Genomic DNA, 20,452 nt, shown 5'->3' with positions numbered 1-20,452 from the left:
CATTACTTAAATTCTTCTATTTTTAATCTGTCAAAATTTTTCTTAATATGAGTGCTAGTGAGACAATATGCCCTTTGCAATGTTTTGCAGTATAGCATCCTGTATAAGGCAACAATAATTAAACCACACCATCAATCAAATGAATTTTAAATGCCCAGGTCAATTAGGGCAATGCTCTTACAGTCCAGGGTGAATGCCATTTTTATTGATTTCAAGAGTGTTTATGGAGTCATATGAAAGAGGTTACATTTATGCTCTCTAAACTTAGATGCTTGAAATTCATAATGCATCGATTGGTTTTCTACTGTTAAGAGAACAAGCGGCTGGAGCTGAGCAGTATTTGGTCCAGCTAATCAATGCATCTTATTCAAAAACTGATTAAGCCTCCAGTTTTAATTGAATGTGTTTTATATTCCTGACCCTGCTAAAAAAAAAAAAAAAAAAAAAAACAGAGAGAAAGACTCAAAGTCATGTCTTGTTCTATTGAACAGGGCTTAAGAGAGACCTTGAGGTTGGCTGAGCCCCTCAAAGAGATGCTTTCCTTTCTCAAAGTCTGCATTAATTAAATTAGCACTACTCATGCTGTGACATTGTTATCAGGGACTTCCCTTTTAATGGACTGATCTCTCACCACTAATGTAGCCTTGACTAATCCCGGTTGTCCACTGACAGGGAATTTTAAGGTTAAACATACAGTACAGCTGTTAAAAAGTATTAATTTTTTTCTAATTCTGCACTTATGACTAGGAAACTTAGTCTGCCTAGCAACACACAGTGAGGTGAAGGTTTCTTTGTATGGAAATGACAGGAATGCTATGAAGTGGCAGCAGCTTCTTCCTCTGGCATCTGATTAACTTCTGACGTCGACTGTTGTTTTAACGATGCATTTAATGGGGTAATTTGGCCAACTAATCACCTGCGCTGCGATTGGCCACGTGTTTTCAATCTGCGTCGTGTACCAACTCTGTCCTTCCCTTTTCCCTTGTCAACAGCCCAGTTTCTGTGCTCGTCCCCACCCACAGGAGGCAGCTGCAGCCAATGGGGCTTGCTCAAAAAGTGCATGTTTAGTCTGGGCCCGCGCTCCCCAAATTGATTGGCAGTCGGGTCAAACAAAGTCATTTTCTTGGCTCGTTGCCTGGCAAACCTCTGCAAGCATTTAAGAAAAGGTAGAAGGCTTGGCCTCTTTCCACTGGGAACTGAAGAGCTCTTTTTCTAAGACGTACCTTGCCCTCCACCTCTCTGTCTTCTCTCCCCACAGAGGTTTAACCTAGAAAATTAGGGTGAATTTTTTTTGTTTGCTAGTTTGTTTTGTTTTTACTAAATTACTTTTCAAGACCTGCATGTTTGAGTTTCTTCATTTTGATTTCAGCTACAAAAGAAATTTGTACACATTGTAGCAACTCCTTCAGCAACTCTTCCTTTTTTTCTTCCATTTTGTTAGAGCCACTGAAGCAGATCGTGTTCGAGGCAGCCGGAAAAGTCAGAATAAGGAATAAGTGTCGCAATGCAAAAACTCTACTTTTTTTAACCTGTGCATTGCTCTTACCTTGCTTGAGGCAATATTAAATTAGCGGTGATGAAGCTCGGAGGTTCGGAGACCAAAATAACACTTCCTCCCTCATGAGCCCTCTAGAATAAGATGCGGATATAATGTTCCTCAAGAGCTTATATCCGGTCATGGAGGCTTTCACTGAAGATTAACAAGGCATGTAAAAATAATGTTTGACATTTCATTTTCACCAGGAGTGATCCAGCTCAGACATGCTGGATCTGTGCACTTAACTGCAGTAAAATGTAGAAATGCCTGTTGTTTTGTGTGCATATAAGTAATAAGGCAAATTAAATATTTTATGAGATGACAATCCATCATATTTGCTGACATTGTTGGATTATGTCAATAAATAACCACAGTTAAGTAAATGCAATGAGTATCGATTTACTGTATTTTTCTCTGCCTCTGCCACCCCCTGTGCATCACGCGCTTGGTTCTTCCCGATGGTGGCACTGCATTATGGCTGTTTCGCATTACAGGAATGTCTGTCTGATATTCCCCCCTGTCTGGTTTCTAATGGTTTATCCTGTCCTGTGGGAAAACCTTTTTTCTTTTCTTTTTTCTTTTTTTTTTTCTCCCCCCTTTCGCTGGTCTCTGTTGAACTTTGACCCTAAGCTGACTGCTTTTCTGGATATGAAATTGTCCTTTTATATTTTTTTTAGACATAAAAGCTGGGGGAGGACAACAGCACAAAGATGTAGATGAACTGTTATGCAGAGTGAAATATACCTTAAGGAGAAAAGGGGTTCACTTATGGTTATTGTTTGTCTTTTTTGCAGTGGTCAAAAGAATAATTTTGTACAATGGAACACTGGAAGTGGCTCACATAATGCATAATTTATGAATAATTATAAACGCAATAAATGTGCGTACAGGATGGCCTGAAGATTTTTTAATTTAACACTTATTTTTTGTCCTTTATCGTTGAATTCCACTTTCAATTTTATTATTGAATCGGAATTTGTCTTCTGACAGAAAACACTGGCTGGCATTCACAAAGTGTCTCAAACGTTCTGATATTCCAAAAAACATGAAGTGCGTTTATTAGGTTTTGGGCCGCAATGAACCTCCTTAATGTACATTGGCTGATTTTCTGAAACTGTACTGATACATTAAAAGTTGTTCTTCTAAAACATTTATAGATCAGATTCTATAGCCTCATCAAACCACATCCTTGAAGACCAAACAACCATCGAATAGAAATCTTTTATCATAGTCATTCTATGTGATGCAGACAGAGCCACAGTTATTTCCTTTACATTGTCACCCATCTGTATCTGAGGAAAACACACGTGGAAATGTTTTTTTGCACTTAAATTAGATCCTGTTCCCTGGTGAATGGCCTTGAGTGAGTCATGAGACCTGTCAAACAGATGAGTTATCAGAATGAACCTCTTGACTTCTGCATGGTACAGAGTTGAGCTTTGCAGCCAAACAGGAAACATAAAGGAAAAACTTCTGAAGATCGTGAACACGTCTGCACCTTTTGGCAAGTTTCTTCACCGCAAACCCAAACCAGGTCTCAATACCTGGTCCTTCTTATAGGACTGTTATTTCTGGTGATATTTGCTGTACTGCCCTTTCTTTTGCTCTTTTTCACTCAAAATATTTAGCTTTTTTTTTTCCATTGATTAATCTAAAAGCATGCTCTTTGGCTAACATTAACTGTGAATTATTTAGTAACTACAGTAAAACTAATTTCTCTACAAGAACTCGCTGAGATGGAAATAAAAAGTTATTCTTATGTTTTCAAATTGTTGAAATTCTCACAAGCCCATTAATGACAGTTGTTGTTGTTGTATTGTTTTTTTTTTTATGCAGAAATGAATCTGCTTTGATTTGTTAACAAGAAATACCTACCAATTTTGTCTTGCTTTAGCTCGACCCCTTCCCAGTCCTCGATACAACAAAGAAAAAATCGCATTCACAAAATACAGAGCACATTTTCTTTTATTCGGACAAGTATGTGTCTTATACTGGCCGCTTTGCTGTGACTAGGTCAGAGAAATAAACTAAATGCTCCTTGTCCTTTTCCGTCCACAGCCGAGATATTTCCCCTTAAATCAAGTGCATTCCTATAATCCCTCGTGCTGGTCTACAGACAGCAGGAGCATAAGAGTGTCCGCTCCGATGCTATCTGCCGATGCAGGCACAAAGCAGACGGGCTCAGGGTAATTGAATCCACATATCGAGTTTTGCGGGCTGGATTCCACAGGGCCAAGGCCTGGCACGCATCTCTCTGTGGAATGTTGGCCTGAAAGCATTGCCGCTGATTCTTCCCCCGTTCGCCCACAAAATACTCCACAAAATGTTCGCTTCTGGAGAGACGTTTTAGATGCTCATCTGTCAGTTAGGGGGAAATAAAAAGGCTGCACGTCTCAGGCCATATTCAAAAACCCTCCAGTGTACGATTAGAGTTGTTTGTTGCCAGTAGAGGAGGGTAATGAGTTCAAAACCAAGGTGATTTAAGGTTATTGAATGGAATCCCGAGCCTGAGTGGGGCATCGTGAAAAAACAACCATTTTTCTATATAAGCTTTTCATCACTGCAAGTATTTCAGAAAGAATCCTCATAATCAGTTTAAGATGTGACGTTTTCCAGTCTAACATCACTCACTAATGTCATCAGTGTTATTTATTAAAAGGTTTTAAAACTAAAAATAGATCCCAGGACAGTTTATCTGGAAAGTCGAAAGGAAACTTACTTGCATGCTGTATATACTGACCTATTTTGCATCTTTTCTCTTATGCCCCAGATCTATTTTCCATCTTCAAAAACTAAATGTAAATCTACTTTTACTCAAATAAACATCTGGCGAGTTGAATCAGCGATGTGAGATGAGACGAGGTAGAAGCTCTTCAGTGGCTGTACTGGATTGCAATCCGACACGCCTGGTCTATATAATGTGACACTGAATCGATGTTGTTACTTGAATGAACTGCAAAAAGTCATTACGATTTTTTTTTTACAATAATTTCACATCGGCATTTGGTTAATCGGCTGATAATTAGCCAATCACTCAATTAGATTTCGCTGCTTCAAACCGCACAGGAAGCGAATTATTTCAGAAGCACAATAGCGTGCCTAGAGAGAATGGAGCATTATTTTTTGTAATGCATATTCCATTTGAACGTATTTCAATTTTGAAAACAGAGAACCGAAGTGCTTTAATGAGGCTTTAAAATATGTTGCTGCTGCTGCTGCACGCAGTCGCTCGGGAAAAGGTAGTAATCCTGCAGTGACACACTGCTCGTGCATTCCTGGGACAAGTTAAGATTCAGGACACATCTCGGGGTCTGAGCGTCTGCCTCCTCTGCCACCGTCTGCAACCAAAACAGCAGATTTACACGCCCAGGTTCCGAGTGCGTGTTTACGTGTCTTTGTCTGGGTCTTGTGAGAGTCTGGCCAGCAATCAGCATCACGTCACGAGAGCTGACACAGTTCTTAGGAGTTCCAACAAAATGAAGAGTTTGACAAGTTTGTGAGACGTTCGTGCGGCGTTGATCCAGGACACCATCTCATTTACAAGACTTTCTTTCTGGCACTTGTGCGTGAAACCGAACCGCCGGCCGTGAAAATATCAGACTGGCTTTGGACAGAGCGGAGCATTCCTGTTCTCCGTCACGCAAGCGGACGCTCACACTCCGTGCACCGATGACGGGCAGCATGCCAGGTGGAGGTTGCCATGACTCCCAACACCACTCCTACCCGCTCCCTCCCCTCTGTTTCTCCCCCGGAGGTTGCCGAATTTTTGGGGTAGGCAGGGCTAAGGGTTTTGATTTAGACAAAAGATGTCTTCACACTGTCAGCCGAATGGTTCAGTGGAATGCTTTTTCGATCCCGAACCGGAGAACTGTTTGACCTTTTGCCTGAGGTTTTGTTGTGGTGCCAGGACAGAGACAGAGAGGGACAGAGGAAAAGAGAGTGAGAGAGAGAGAAAGAGAGACAGAGGGGAAACTTGGCGAACAGAGAGAATTCTTTCCCTTTTTTTCTGCCTTTCAATGCCTGAGAAAATGGCGGACAACGCAGCACAGTGCAGACCTTTACCTGAATTTGCCAAGATCTCCGGATCCTTTACCAGACTGATTGGCCCGGCACTCGTATTCATCTTTATTCTTTTTTTTTCTTTTCTTGCTCTCACCAAGTCTTGCGATTTTTCTCTGAATGGGAAGGAAACATGTTAGAGGTGGCGAACGCTTTTAACATATTAAAACAAAACTAATTTAAGTCCAGATGAATATGTGAAGTGTTGGTAAGCTGGCACAGCGTGAAAAATCCCTGGCATCAGTCGTCTCGAATTAATCCGAATGTCTCTCTTCGGGAGTGTCCGAACATTCGCTGTTTTCATGACTAAACTGTTTGGCAGGTTTCCTCCCCAGGCAGCTTCTTTGCGCTCTGGTAAAACCACTGTGTGTGCAGTGTTACCATATTAAAGCATGGTACACACCAGCAAATGGCTGTCAGAGCAGAATTCTGTTGAACTTTACTGTTTTTGTATGGAATTACTAACCAGTTAAACTGAACATCTGATTGTATCCTGCATTGCTTTCTGTTTTCAAGTTCCAATTTGTAATCCTTGAAAAACATACGTTATATTATTAATAGACTTTTTCCTGATGCATGCAAGCTTTAGAAACCTTTGATAAAAATGTATAATAACATATCAGAAATATCATAGTAATAACTATGTAAGTACAAAGATATAGCCAACAAGTTGATGTATACAATGTTTTGACTGATGGTTGATTTTGATCTTTGTTTGTGTTGCTTTTTTTTTTTTTCAGTGCGATGAACTGCACACAAACGATACACATCAGGATGTTGTGCCACGTCAGGTGAGCTTCCCACCTTGATCTCTTATACTGAGTGCGTCATTACAGAGATCTTACAAGATCTTCTTAGAATAGAGTCATAATTGTGTGAAAAGTCTGACAATGTGCAGTAGTGTGGCTTATTATAAGTGCAGCTTATTATTCTGTCTTTCAAAAGAATAAAATGTTCTGTCTTGAACATCATTGGCAATTTGTGGGGTTTTTTTTTTTTCTTTTGAGGATGAACCACTTGTCATAAACCCGTAGATCCGATCTTGTGGCAAATCTCGTAACCCAAGCTCGCTTCTGTGGGTCTCTGTCACTGTGGTGCAGTCAACTTTTATTATTACACAGTTTTTATAGCAGTAGATTGTTTATGTTTCTTCATTTTGTTCTCTCTCTTTTCATTTAAATTTAATACCCGTCATGAGAAAAGCTTGGTGGAACAGCACACACCATCTCCTTAATCATCCTAAAATCCCTGGTAAATCTTTTAGAGAGTTTGGTGCTACATCATAGAGCTTTTTTTTCCATTTCAAGCTTCAGACCTGAAGCCCCAGACTATGGAGCGGTCTATGGAGACGAGAGGAAACCGTGTGCATCCAGGTTGAGGTAGTAGGTTGTATGGTTTAGAATTACACCATGGGAGTTAACTGTACAACCTTCTAGCTTTCCTTGGAGTACACTCATGTCATCCAGCAAGATCTCATCATTGCTTGATCAAAGAACTGTAAAGACTTATTTTCTTTCCTTTATTTAAGTTTACTTTGTTCAGAAAATAGGGTTTGTTAAAACAGAGTTAAAACATTTTTTAGGGAACCCGATAGTCCGAGTGTGTGATATACATCTATTTCCAGCAAATCCCGGTCAAATAGCATTTGAATGTCAGGTGGCGGAAGTGTCTCACTTTCAAGCCATGTGTGTGATTAGTCTTTTAATGAGTTTTCATTTGTAGAAAGCTTTGCCTTTTCCTGAGGTTTGGTTTTGACCAGATGTTTTGCATTTTCTCTCAATTTTACCTCCTGTTTGTTCACATTCTGATCGTATACTGAACTGATAAGGGTCTAATCAGACGCCATCGTGCTTTTTCAGTGAGATGTTGTTGCAAACGAACTACTTTATACTAACATTATATTGTTCAGAACGATTGTGATCTTCGATTACGTGTGAAACTGTTTCAGTAGTAACAAAAGAGTAAGCTTTTAAAATTGTGATCTGTATTTATAACAGCATTGTCAAGTTCTTGAATCTGACTGTTTAGAAGTCATTTTCCAGGGCTTATTACTGTAGAATGCACTCATTCTAATACATTTCTGTAGTAACTGCTCATGAACGAGGACTTGTAAAGTGGCCAGTCGCAATTATCTAAGGTTATTGAGAATTGTATAAAAAACGTTGGTATTTAGCAAAAAGCAACAAATATTATATAAATTGTTATGCTTTATGTTAAAAGGTAATTATTTTAAATTCATGGAAGGATTATCTAGTTATACTGCTTTTTTTAAAAGTTATTTGACACCAGAAAGTCTTGCAAATTCGCTCTTTTTTTCAGTCATTCATTTCAAGAGAGAAAAAGCTAGAGAGTTTTCATGAATGTTCTTTTATATTAAATCGGAATCAGAATCAGAAAGAGCTTCATTGCCAAGTATGTTTGCACTTACAAGGAATTTGTTTTGGTGGCAGAAGCTTTCAGTTTCACATGAAAATAAAAAAACAAAATAAATATAAAAGAATAAAAGTATAAAAATGTAATATAGAATAAAAGTATAAAGAAGAATAAAAGTATAAAAGTGTAACGATAAATAGTCAAAGTGTGACATTTTATTCATTGATAAGATAAAAATGTAAATAAGATGAAAAACCACTTAAAGTCATGCTGTCATTGGGAAATAATCTACTTGAGGGTTTGAAAATGATCACAAGAGAAGCTCATGGTGTTTTTTTTTTGTCTTACCTGTTCTACATAAAAATTATTCGAAACTGAAGGACATGTGTATAATCGAAAAGATCGACAGACTCTGTATTTCTAATGCGCTTTTAAAGGTTCACATCTCGTTCTTCAGCATTATTTATACATTGGCGTGATGTGGATTCATAATTTACCCAATGAGCACGCCAGTCTAAACGCTGGTGGAAACCTGTGGCCCTGAATCATTCGAGCGGCTCGTATTTTGGACAAATGACTTCACTGTGCCAAATAAATTAACCCAACGGCGGCTTTCCGCGTTACCGGCGACGTTTAATTAAGCATACTAAATGCTTTTGCACCATCGCTTGAACTCAATAAAGTGTTCATTGCATTCCTTGAAATATTTTATAAAGTATTATGCAAGTAATTGGGGGACACATATGGTTTAGTAAAATACACTTTAAAACATGCAGGGGAAAAAAAGTTTGAGAACACAAGTCTCTTACCCGCTTAATACAACGTGACATCGGAATTCGCATTACGGTTTCCTCCAATGTGGCGGGTTAATTAACTTTTCCCCTTCTCGAGGGGGAGCCTATGCTCTCAATTAGTGATATTTGGCAGGGTTATATATTTTTTGTCCGCTTCTGTGTTTATGTACAGTGCACAGCACACACAGGCTGTAATATAATATTTCACCTACAATATAAACACGCAGTGCAGCAGCGAAAATCCATCGTGGTGTGGTTTGCATTCCGTATACTCTTCGCACATCAATCTTAAACTTTGTAAGATATTATTGATGATAAATAGTAGTATCATGTCTCGATCTATGCAGTTCCTGCATTTAGACTGAAGGCATATAATTTTCTCCAAGTTCACACGCCTTCAGAGGTTGTAGTATACTTCAAAAGCTGTGAGAGGCATCAAATCAAAAATGTTCTCTCGCATCAGGCGCTCAAGGTCGGCATTCTCTGGTTAGTTCTCAGTTTTACTCATGCACATGTAAGTAAAGTATACCTACACATGTACCAATGTATAGGTATACTATGACTGGCTCATGGGTATTAAATCGACTAGCTCTTTGTCAAACTAACCATATCGGAGATAGGGCTACACAAATATATTATTAAAATCTCACTATTGATTCGTTTCTCAATGTGATTTGCCGCAAGGACAGTATTAATTCTGCAGCATTTGTACTGAAATATTCTATAAAATATAAGTAGAAAATAGATAGCACTGTTATTGGTGAGCATAGATGTACCACATGACCTTATGCATGCACAGTTTCAAATACTAAACGAACAGCAAATACAAAAAAAAAGGTGCGTTTTCTCCTACACCTGCACATTCATGTGGAAGCAGCACAGTTCGTAACAAGAGCTTCAGTTTATGTTCACATCAAGCATCAGAGTGGGAAAATAATGCGGTCTCAGTGAATTTTATTGTGCCATGGTTGTATTTCAGAAACTGCTGACACAGCAGTCTCTAAAGATTACCCAGAATGGCATAGAAAAACAAAAAACATCCACTGAACTGTAGTTTAGTGCAACTGCAAACTCCTTGCTGAGGAGAGAGGTTCGAGCAAAATGCTTTGAGATGACAGGAAGTCTATAGTAACTCAAATAAGCACTCTTTACAACCATGCTGAGCAGAAAAGCATGTCAGAAGGCACCCGAGATCAAACCTTTAGGTTGAAAAGTGACAACTGGTGAAAACAACTTTGGGTTCCACTTTTGTCAGATAAGAACAGGAATATGATGCTGAAACATCACCCTAGAAAAACTTTAGATTTCCACATTGTGCTGGTGCCATGTCATTGGTTGATTGAGTAATTAAATGAATGTGCAGGTAATAATTGATCATTTAATATCCTCCTAAAGTGGCTGGTGAGAGTGTATATTGTTCCAGACAAAACTAAAATGCAAGTAAAAGAAACTGAACCAAGAAAAAAAAACATTTTTGCATGTTTAGTAACCGGGCAGCTCCGTTGACCTGCTGTTCTGACCCGCTTTGGTTACTTCTAAGCCCATTTTGCTGTAAAACCCCCAACATGCTACCAAGACTGATCGATAAGAATCATGTGATATACAGTTGCAGGTATTATGAACAAGTAAAAGGTAATCAGCTTAGTGGAGATTGTGTAATCAAAGTACAAATTGCACAGTAATTGAACAGATCTGTGTAGTTTTTTTTTTATAGTTTGAACGAAAGGTCCAGTGCATCAGCTGCTTTTGTGTTTAAAATGTTGACTGTTTGACAGACACTTGTTAAATTTGGACACACAAATGCAGTCTGTCTTTTAGTGACTCTTTGTGTGTGTGTGTGTGTGTGTGTGTGTGTGTGTGTGTGTGTGTGTGTGTGTTCCTTTATCCCCATGTTATTAGGCACAACCTATTTAATTGCCATAACTGTAAGTCGCACAAACACACACAGTGTATGTATATATGTATATGTGTGTGTTCATGTATTATATATTTTTCAGTGATCACTACACTTCAACTGTTTCTCGAAATTCCGTATTTGCGTCCAAATATAAAGACCACGCTTTTCCGTTTGTCCATTCACCAAACCACACATCTGTAATAATCATAATTTGGCAAATCATAATAAATTAACGATTTATTTTTTTATTAACATTTGGACCTCAGCACACACCAATCATGAGGGAGCCGTTTTCATCCTTCACTGCCTCATGTGTTTGCTTAGCCTCAGTGAAGGCTTTCTCCATCCCACCAGGCCCTGACATTTTACCCAGCACTCCAACTCAGTGATTTACAGACACAATCCAGACCTAAACAGGACATACGAAACGTAACGCTGGAACCGTACCATATGGGAAAGGTCTCAGTGTTACGGCCTCTGCAGCGCATTGCGTCTTTGATATACGGCCTCACGTCACTCGCAGGCAAACATGAAGTATCAGCTATAGCATGCGCTCAGGCATACAGAATGACTCGCCCCAAACCTCCATTCCTCCCTCTCCTGCTCAGCGTGACATGGGCGCTGTCTCTGCAGAACGAGGACACTGGGTTGCTTTGGCTGCATGCCACTGCTTGTGAAGCACATTCTACTAGGACCTGAGAGGAGAGAAAATATGGAAGAGGTTCTTAAACCTGGCGTGTCGTTTCACCGTCATGAAGGAAGGCCTGTCGATATCAAGGAAATTGATTTAACAACACGAGTCGCTGGGAATTGTTCATCGATACGGTGAGACCTCAGTAATAAACGTTTTGACTTGAAAAACCTGGGTGGCAGGAATGCGGTTATGAATATGACTCGAAGCTGATGGGAGATTGTTGAAAATTAAATGGAATTCATGTGTTGATCCATTACATAAATAACAACCTTGTGATTTATTTATTTCTTTTACATTGCTGGGATTCTCAGAAGCTCAGTGACCAGGTTTCTCCTGGAACAAGCTCAGTAAAAGCCTTTTGGAGATTTTACATTCACTGATTTTTATGTCTTCTGCTACAGATTCACTTGACTTGTATTTTTATTTAACTTTATGTTACTGTTTAGTTCTAAAGTACCCAGAGGATTGGAGCCCATGGAATTGGAGTTAACCACTTTTTAATTAAAGCACAAACAAATAGCCTGTGGTATCATTGTAGATCTGAATCATTCATTAATACAGATAGGATTAGATATGCTCTTATATCACTGATATATTGTCTGAGATGGGTAGAAATTCTAACAAGTAATATAAATTTTGTCGGATTTTGTATAATTATATTTTTTGTTATATTTTTATATTTTGTATTATTTTCCCATAAAGATACAGCTGGGCCTTTTATCATGTCCAGTGTCAGTGCTTTAATTATAAATTTGTTAGAATTTGAAATGGAAATGACTGGTCAGTAAAAAAATATACCTATTTTCTCTCTGCTTTTAGTAAAAAAAAAAAATTGGATCTGTCATGGTCCTTGCTAGAATTAATTTTTGCCATTTTCCCTTTTTTAATTTTCCAACTTTAAAAGTTTTTTAGCGGTTATTTTTTTTCATGTTCAGAAAATAACTTTTTTTTTCAAAAATTACCAGCATTAACAAACATTTCCTTTTTCCTTTTGTATATTTGGCTTGTGTTCACATTCTTGTCATTTTCCAACTTGTGACACTGATGACACTGCAGATGTGCCATGTAACAGAAGTAATACCAAAACCCTGGCTCTACGTCTAACTCCCTCTGAATTCTAACTTAGCTCAGCTGTTCCGTCTATCATCATGGATCTTTCTCACCTTAAATCTTATGTTAGGAAAGTTTCTATGTTTTTCGTTGTTTTTCTTAGTCAGTAGAGCTGACCTTTTTCTGTGGAAACACTGACAAAACACTAAATTTTCATCGTAACAGATTTCTTTTGTTGTTAAACCCATGAGAGAAGTATTTTTTTTTTTACTTTGCAAATTCGATTGTTTAAAACTAGACAGACACAGCAAAGCGAACTCACAGGAGTTTGTTTTAAGAGGCAGTTTTTGTCCTTACCCCCTGAACCCCGATGGTTCCTCCAGATGTAGCAGAGCGAAGCGTGTCAAAAAAATCCCGCCGCCTCAGCAGAATCAGCTCCAGCTGGCGCGACCGGCCGAGCTACAACTCATTGGTTACAGCTGGGCTTCGATTTATTTGATAGCTGAACAAATAAATTACGGGATTAGATAGGGCTGGAAAGAAGACACTTTTGTTTCGCTCCACCGTCGGCCTCTGCGGATTCGCACCTCTCAAGTGCATGCAAACAAATGGCCTCAGATGGATATTTAAAACCATTCCAGAGTTTTTGTTTATTCTTAATTGATTTGGGGAAAAGACAAAAATCATAAATATTTTACTATGGTCTGGACTTAATAAAAATGTTGGTTTATTTGTGTTTATGTTGCAAAACTCTTAATTATAAAATTTTTTTTTTTTATATTTTTACTAAGAACTAGTAAGAACTAGGTACAAGAATACAATATTGCTGGTGCAAAAGTCGACTATTTAAGAACATTTAGAATTTGAGAATTAGATATATATTCAAAAGATTTTCTTCTTCTTCGTTTACTGTACGTGTGACCAGTTTTGTTAAAAAAAATTATTTTATAAAGTCTAGACTTTGGGAATATAACAATGTTATATCAATATTGTGATACATGACAATATGCAAGTTTTTGTTGTGTTGGAAAATCTTTTAAAAACTTTTTTTTAAAGTAAAAATTTTTTTTAGCTAATATAAACTTTGAAATTCAAATTGTAAAAAAATCTATTTTAAACAATATTTTCTTTCGATGTTAAATTATAACATTTTGTAGAATTGAAGTTTCTGAAGTGTAGAAATTTAAGAAGAAATAGAAATGAAAAAAAAGTTTGTGGACACCTGACCATAAGATCCTGTTATAACTGTTATAATGACCTCCACTCTTCTAGGAAGATGTTCCACTTGATTTTGAAGTGTGCTTGTAAAGCTTTGTGCTCTTACATCCACAAGGTTTTTAGTAAAGTCAGGTAGTGATGTAGGTGAGGTGAGGAGGCCTGGGGTGCAGTCAATTGCCTTCCAATTCATCCCAAAAGTGTTCAATAGAGTTGAGGTCAGAGCTCTATAGCAGGCCATTTAACCCATGTAAACCATATCTTCATGAAGCTGGCTTTGTGCACACGGTAATTGTCATGCTGTAACAGGTCTGTCTCCTAATTCAAGTGAAGGGAAAACTAAATGGTACCACATCCAAAGACATCCTAACTGTGTGCCTCCAAATTTCTGGTATCAGTTTGGAGAAGGTGTCCCAAGACTTTGTCTATAAATTGTATTATTTTATTTCCTCTTATTTCAACATTTCTAACTGCAATTCTCCTGGACAATATATTTGTTTTTTGTTTTTTTTCCTGTTGTGAATGTAATACTGTTGCAACATAGTAAGGATGTAAATTTGTCTCATTATACATGAAATTCTATGTTTTCCTTTTTCCCTGTTACAGTTTATGGCTTTTGAATTTGAAAAAATCCAAACAAAGAAAGAATCTAGAGAGAAAGAAAAGAAAATCATCACATTTCTAACAATATCTTTGGTTGGAAAAAGTGTAAGGAATCGATTGCATCTGTGTCTCATAACTAGTGGAAATCCATTCAAAATCCAATCCAAAACACTGCAGAACATGAGCTTTAATGCTGTATCAATAATCTTCATTTTCCTCGTATACATCAGCGTGTTTTAACATACTTCAATGCGTGCATGGATTAATTGTAACAGTTGTACACTCTTCTGGAATTGATTGTTTGTGTGTGTGTGTGTGTGTGTGTGTGTGTGTGTGTGTGTGTGTGTGTGTAATTGAACGCTTAGCCTTCTGCCCTTCACCCATCCAAGTCCAGAACCCCAGTGAACATGACCTGAGCATCACCGGTGCTGAAAATTTCTGCAGCGGGGGAAGTGTGGGTTTTAGCTTGAGGTGCTCGATACATTGCTCTGACTTTTGTGTGAAGACGAACCAGGTCCTAAAATGGCCCAATCCTATTATTTGATGGCAAATAAATACACATGTGATGTACGTGACTGAGGCATTATCGATCTGTCTGGAGACTTGACTGGCCTTGCTGCATAAAGCACTTTCTCCCATCAATACATTCGTGACCTTTGACCCTGGGACAAATCGATGCGATTGATCAGTGGCTGCAGACTGGACTGTCATCTACAGAGACCAGACACGATGGTCATTAGTGCTGTCCCGTGTGTGTGTGTGTGTGTGTGTGTGTGTGTGTGTGTGTGTGTGTGTGTATATATAAAGAGACTCGCACCAACCCCCTACTATATGTCACGATTTTCTCGTGTGTACATTCATTCATTCATTCATCAGCTATTTTCTTTTCGTTTATTATTAAACATTCTTATAGCCTTTATTAAACAAACACTACGCCGATTCCACACAGATCGCTCCAGATTTTCTTTACGCTCTTGTTTGGATTTAATGGCTTTTTTTCCCTGCACAAATCAAGAAACGTTTCCTGTCAGGTCTCGGCTTTTTAAGCTGAGCTCTCATTTCTGTTTACTCATCGATTGTATATTTTACAATTCACTTAGACAAGGAATAAGAGCTAACTTTGTGATTCGAAGGAAAGATGCTCGTCTTAACTTATTTAGTATCTACTATGAAAGATGTAAGTGAAACAAATAAGGAATATATCAGTTTATAAATACATCTAGTTTTGTTGTAATAGGAACAGATTTTCCTGAAACGAGTACAATGTCTAGAAAGAGGTAGAATGTTTTGCTTAAGAATAAACTCGTAATGAGAACCGCTCTGTAAAAACAATTGTTTATGATATTTTCCTGAAATTTTTTGTTTGCCAAAACACTTTCAGTGAAAAATGATGCGCTTTTATGAGCTTTATTTTCAATAATCAATGCAAAACTAAGGTTTTCATTTGACGAAATCATTTGACAAATCTCTTCATTTTGTATTTAAAGCGAGTATTTGCTTGTATGTTCACAATGCAAAATGGAGTTTCTGGGATAAAGCGAGACACCCTGAGGTTAATATTCATAAAAGCACAATGGGAAAGGAGAGAACATACAAAAAAGTAGAGTTTAACGTTGATGTAGATGTGAATTCGAATGTCATAATGTATGGCATTATTGATATCATCCCAGCCTACTTTTGGCTGTGTTAAGCTTCAAATCTTGATACGTTTTGAACGTTTCAGCGAGTAAACAGTCTGGAGTTTCTCACTTCAGAGAGTGTGGGAAATTAGCGCTAAACGTTTTTTTTTTTCTCTCAATCCTTCATAGTAACAACCTCATGTGCTCGTGTTGTAAAAGCTCGCACAGTGCAGAAATGTGAGTGTTGACTCTGGCACCATCAAGAATGCTCTTTTCTCGACAAAATGGCGGTGAGCTGAGCACTTTGAGTCTATGGGTTTCGTGTGTGTGTGTGTGTTTACACCTTTGCTCTTGGGTTAATTTTTGCCTTGTGTGTGTGTGGACTTGGCTGTGTTTTATTGTCGGGATTATGTGTGTGATGGCGGCCCTCTGCTGACGGTCCGTGTGTGCATAAGCTTGGCCACTGGCCCAGACACTGCCACAGCAGTAATAGAGTTGATTGATCACCATCACTCCTTCAAAGTTTCCCTGCTGATTTCACCAGCCCTTGCTGGTACACACCACACACACACACACACACCACACACACACACACACACACACACACACACACACACACACACACACACACACACACACACACACACACAACTCCACCACACTTGTTCATCCTGAGGCTGGATTCAGCATAGTGTGCTGTCATATTGGCAAAGTTGACTCTTCAGTTAAACCACAGCCCTTCAGCGAGACCATTGTGTGCGTGTGTGACGTGTGTGTGTGTGTGTGTGTGTGTGTGTGTGTGTGTGTGTGTGTGTGTGTGTGTGTGTGTGTGCGGCGAGCTCTGCATTGCAGTGAAGCCAACATCAGCGGCGTTTGCATTAAGCACATAATCAATGACCGGCTGTCAGCGTAAGGGTCGCGACCCCCATCCACGCCGCAGGGAACCGCGAGAGAAGGTCACAGGTTGCAAGATTAAGACGGGGCGGCCCTGGAGCGCTCCCAGACAGATAAATCAGCCATCATCCCATCTCATCAAATGTGTCTGCTCCTCCGAGAATTGATTCAGACTTCTCGACTGACGGGGCTTTGCTTCTATATTTCCCCCTACTGCCCCCCCCCCCCCCCCCCCCCCCAAAAAAAAAAGACACTGGTGGCTGCTTTGACCTAAGGATTCTAAAAGCGTTTTTTTTAAGTGTTGTTTGATGAACTGCAGTGAATTTGTCACGTGGCACCGCTTTGCGCTTAAGTGTGTGAAAAAAAGTTATGTTTGCCAGAAGCAGACCAGTTTATTGTTCCACACTAGTAAACGCTCGAACGTTTATGCTTCGGTTTTATCCGAAGCCTGCTTTAAAAAATTTGGAGTAATTTCTTTATATGTTATATGAATTTGTAATCCTGAAACAATGAAACATATTTATATTGCATTTCCATTTTTATATTTATATATATATATATTTCGCATTATTTTAACACACCCCTGTGTGTGCACATGTGTGTGGAGCTAGTAGCACCACTAGAAGCATGTCTTGTGTATGCGTTTTACGATCGCTGCTTTTCCCCTAAAGGAAAGGATTGATCAGTGCAGGACAAAGGGTTTGCAGCAGACGAGACGGAGTGAGTGAGACGAGAGAGAGAGAGAGAGAGAGAGAGAGAGAGAGAGAGAGAAAAAGGGAGAGAGTTAAAGAGGGACAGAAGGATATAGAAAGCGTAGAGGAGAGGGAGGGTCCTCACAGCACAGCACGCAGCTACCGACTGGATTTCAGACTCGCCGAAGCTCTGAAGAGACTCTCTGCCAGACAGGTGCGGTGACCTGGAGGAGAAATGAAAGGAGGAGAAAATGCAAGGGGAGGGGTTTGCTGAGGGATACAAGGGTATTTTTTGTGGGGTGAGTGGGATGGGGGGGTGGGTGACCGTTTCCGGTATTGAGGTGTGTGAAAGAGTGCATATGAGAGGAGAGAGATGCGACTGTGCTGATTGTGGTGTGATGATGGGTGCGGGGTGGAGAGAGAGGAGACGGTGGAGGTGAGAGTGGGTGTTGGAGGTAGACGACTACCTCCTCACCTCACACCCTCCTGTCCCACCTCAGTGACCTGCCTCTGTCTGGGATAGCTCGTTCACCTTCTCCTCTCCCTCTGTCTCTCTCTTTCTCTCTCACACACACACTCTCTCTTTCCTCTTACCTTTCACCGTTACTCTGAAACGACAAATCATACTTGTCGGCTCTGACGGCGCGGCTGTGTGCATGCAAGGCAGGGAGGAGGGGTTGTTTAAGGCGCGTGTCGAGCCGTTCTCATTTCCGGCAGCGTCCGCTCATTCCCTATTCCCTCGAGGAGGAGTAAGCTGGCTGATTGTTTGTGGGGGAGGAGTCTGTTAGTGATGTGTGTGTGTGTGTGAGTGTGTTTGTGTGCAAGCGTGGCGAAAAACGGCATTTCGGCTGGTGCGCTTTTGAAAGTGATGCTGGGCCGGTCTGATGTCGGGACTAGAGAAAAGGCGGTGAGAAAGCTGGTGCTCATCTCTGCCGATCGATCCGGCGATCACGTCTAAATGACAACTTCGGTCCAGAGTGGAGCGTGCCACTGTTGTAAGGAAGGGGGGGGAGGGGGGGGCGTATGTGTCGCAGTGGCTGTGTGTCTGAGTTAAATGAGTGCAGGTTGAGGGTGGGGGGGGGTGCGGGTAGTAGGGGGACGCAAGGAGGAGAGCTGCAGCCGCCGCCGTCGTTCAACGTCTCACACTTTTATTTTTTTTTTTGCTGATACCGAATCGTTTGTGAGAGGCGCGAATCCCCAGTCCTTCCCTCTTTTCTTCGTGTCTGAGCTGCACCTCTGCCTTTCCATACGAGCCGCTTGCAGCAGATCAGCAAGGTGAGAGATGCACACCAATGCTGTGGCTCTGAAGACAAAGAAGAGAGAGAGAGAACGAGAGAGAGAGAGAGAGAGAGGAAGAGAAAGAGACTGACCATCTGACTGGGGGCATACCTCAGCCAACAAAGGCTAGTTAGCGCAAAGCAGGGTGCCACCGATTCACCGCTGCTTTTTTTTTGACAGAGAAATGAAAAAGTCTGTAATGGCGTTTTTTTTTTTTTAACTCATTCGCTCTTTATCAGTCGCATCGTGTCGCCCGCTTTTCGTCCGGTCCGGTCAGCGTTCTGATTGTAGTGACTAGCGAGGAATGCAGGACAAGTTATCTGGGGAGAAATCAGGGTGGAGAGGATGGGGATTTTGTGTGTGTGTGTGTGTGTGTGTGTGTGTGTGTGTGTGTGTGTGTGTGTGTGTGTGTGTGTGTGTGTGTGTTTTTATATCCTAAACCATCTGCAGAGGGCCGGTGTTGTTGTACGGTACCAGACAGAGCTTTGGCCCGCCGAGATGAACAGAGCCGGACACTGAACAAAGAGCAGCCACACAGAAAAGAGTGTGTGCAGATGTTTGTGTGTGTAAATGTGTGTGTGTGAGGGAGAGAGAGAGAGAGAGAGAGAGAGAGAGAGAGAGAAAGGATCCTGGTTCTGTTCCTGCACCTCTTCGGACCATGCTGTACTTCTCCTGTTCCCTGAGACCCTAACTTGTGAGCTGAGCGAATGCAAAATCACGGGTTAGGCTCTTGGGACCTGGGCGGAGGGCAAGAGCAACTCGAACTTTCTTCCTGAGGTTACACACGAGAGTTAAGCAGGATTGAGGCTGATGTCCTATAAACAAGGACTAAACCCGAACCGGGGACGGTGAAGCAGTTAAACCTGGCGGAAAGCTGCTGTTACAGCATTTTGCTGTCTAGACAACGCCTTATTTCGCTTTGTTTCTTTTTTCGAGCAGCTTATTGTGTGCCGCATGTTCTGTAATGAATCTGTGTTCCGCTTGTAGAGGTTGTTGCATAAAAGTTTAAAATAAATATTTTTTTGGTCAAATCTTTTTAGCTGTTGATGTGTTTTTCCCTCACAGGCCACTAGGCAGCACAGTGTGCTGTCAGAACTGTATAAATCGACACAAATAAAAAAAAACGGAACACGCATTAGATGCGTAGGTTATTAACGTCTCGTCTAGTCACCATCTCAAGTCAATAAGTGATCATTTCTTTACCGATTGTCTTAATGAAGCCTGACACAAAGCAAAACACCGTCCTTAGTCACAAGGAGGTAAGGGGGTTTGTAACGTTTAAAACCAGCATTTCTTTGCAAATATAAAACATCCCATAACATTCGAATGATCATCTCAGCTTTTCATCCAGACTCCCAGTTCATCCTTCAGCCCTCTGTACCATTTTAAACCACGAATCAATTACGCTTGTTATTCCTCGTGTTTCTTCATTATTCACCACCTTGTCCTTTAAGGGGTTTCACATATTGAGTAAACACATGCTCATTGCTCATCGTTTTTTTTTTCTTCTGCTACTTAATTAAATCCACACACCTCCTTTCCTCCTCGTCTCAAAATATCAGCACAGACTTTCAGAACCGAACGGCAGATTAATTTCTCTAATGCCACCCAGGCATCTGCACCCGCTGGAAAGGTGGCCTGACATTTAACAACAGAACTGCGGTCCGGGTTCATTCGGTACAATACGACTCGCTCTTCTTCATTTAATTCCCCTTTTTTTTTTTTTTTTTACTTGACAAACCAGACT

At 40.2% G+C, this 20,452-nt stretch overlaps 1 long non-coding RNA gene across 1 annotated transcript in view; it reads left to right on the top strand.

Annotated features, from left to right (window-relative positions):
* Positions 1 to 20,452, top strand: part of LOC310741010 — a 47,327-nt gene that overhangs the window by 21,324 nt on the left and 5,551 nt on the right. Inside the window, exon 2 of the long non-coding RNA XR_014537815.1 lies at positions 6,337 to 6,387. This is a non-coding gene — a long non-coding RNA (uncharacterized lncRNA). The remainder of the gene's footprint in view (positions 1 to 6,336; positions 6,388 to 20,452) is intronic.

This window comes from Silurus aristotelis (assembly GCF_946808225.1).
Source record: "Silurus aristotelis genome assembly, chromosome: 18".
In the NCBI taxonomy this organism is placed as follows: Eukaryota; Metazoa; Chordata; class Actinopteri; order Siluriformes; family Siluridae; genus Silurus; species Silurus aristotelis.
This window is presented reverse-complemented; position numbering and strand designations above follow the sequence as displayed.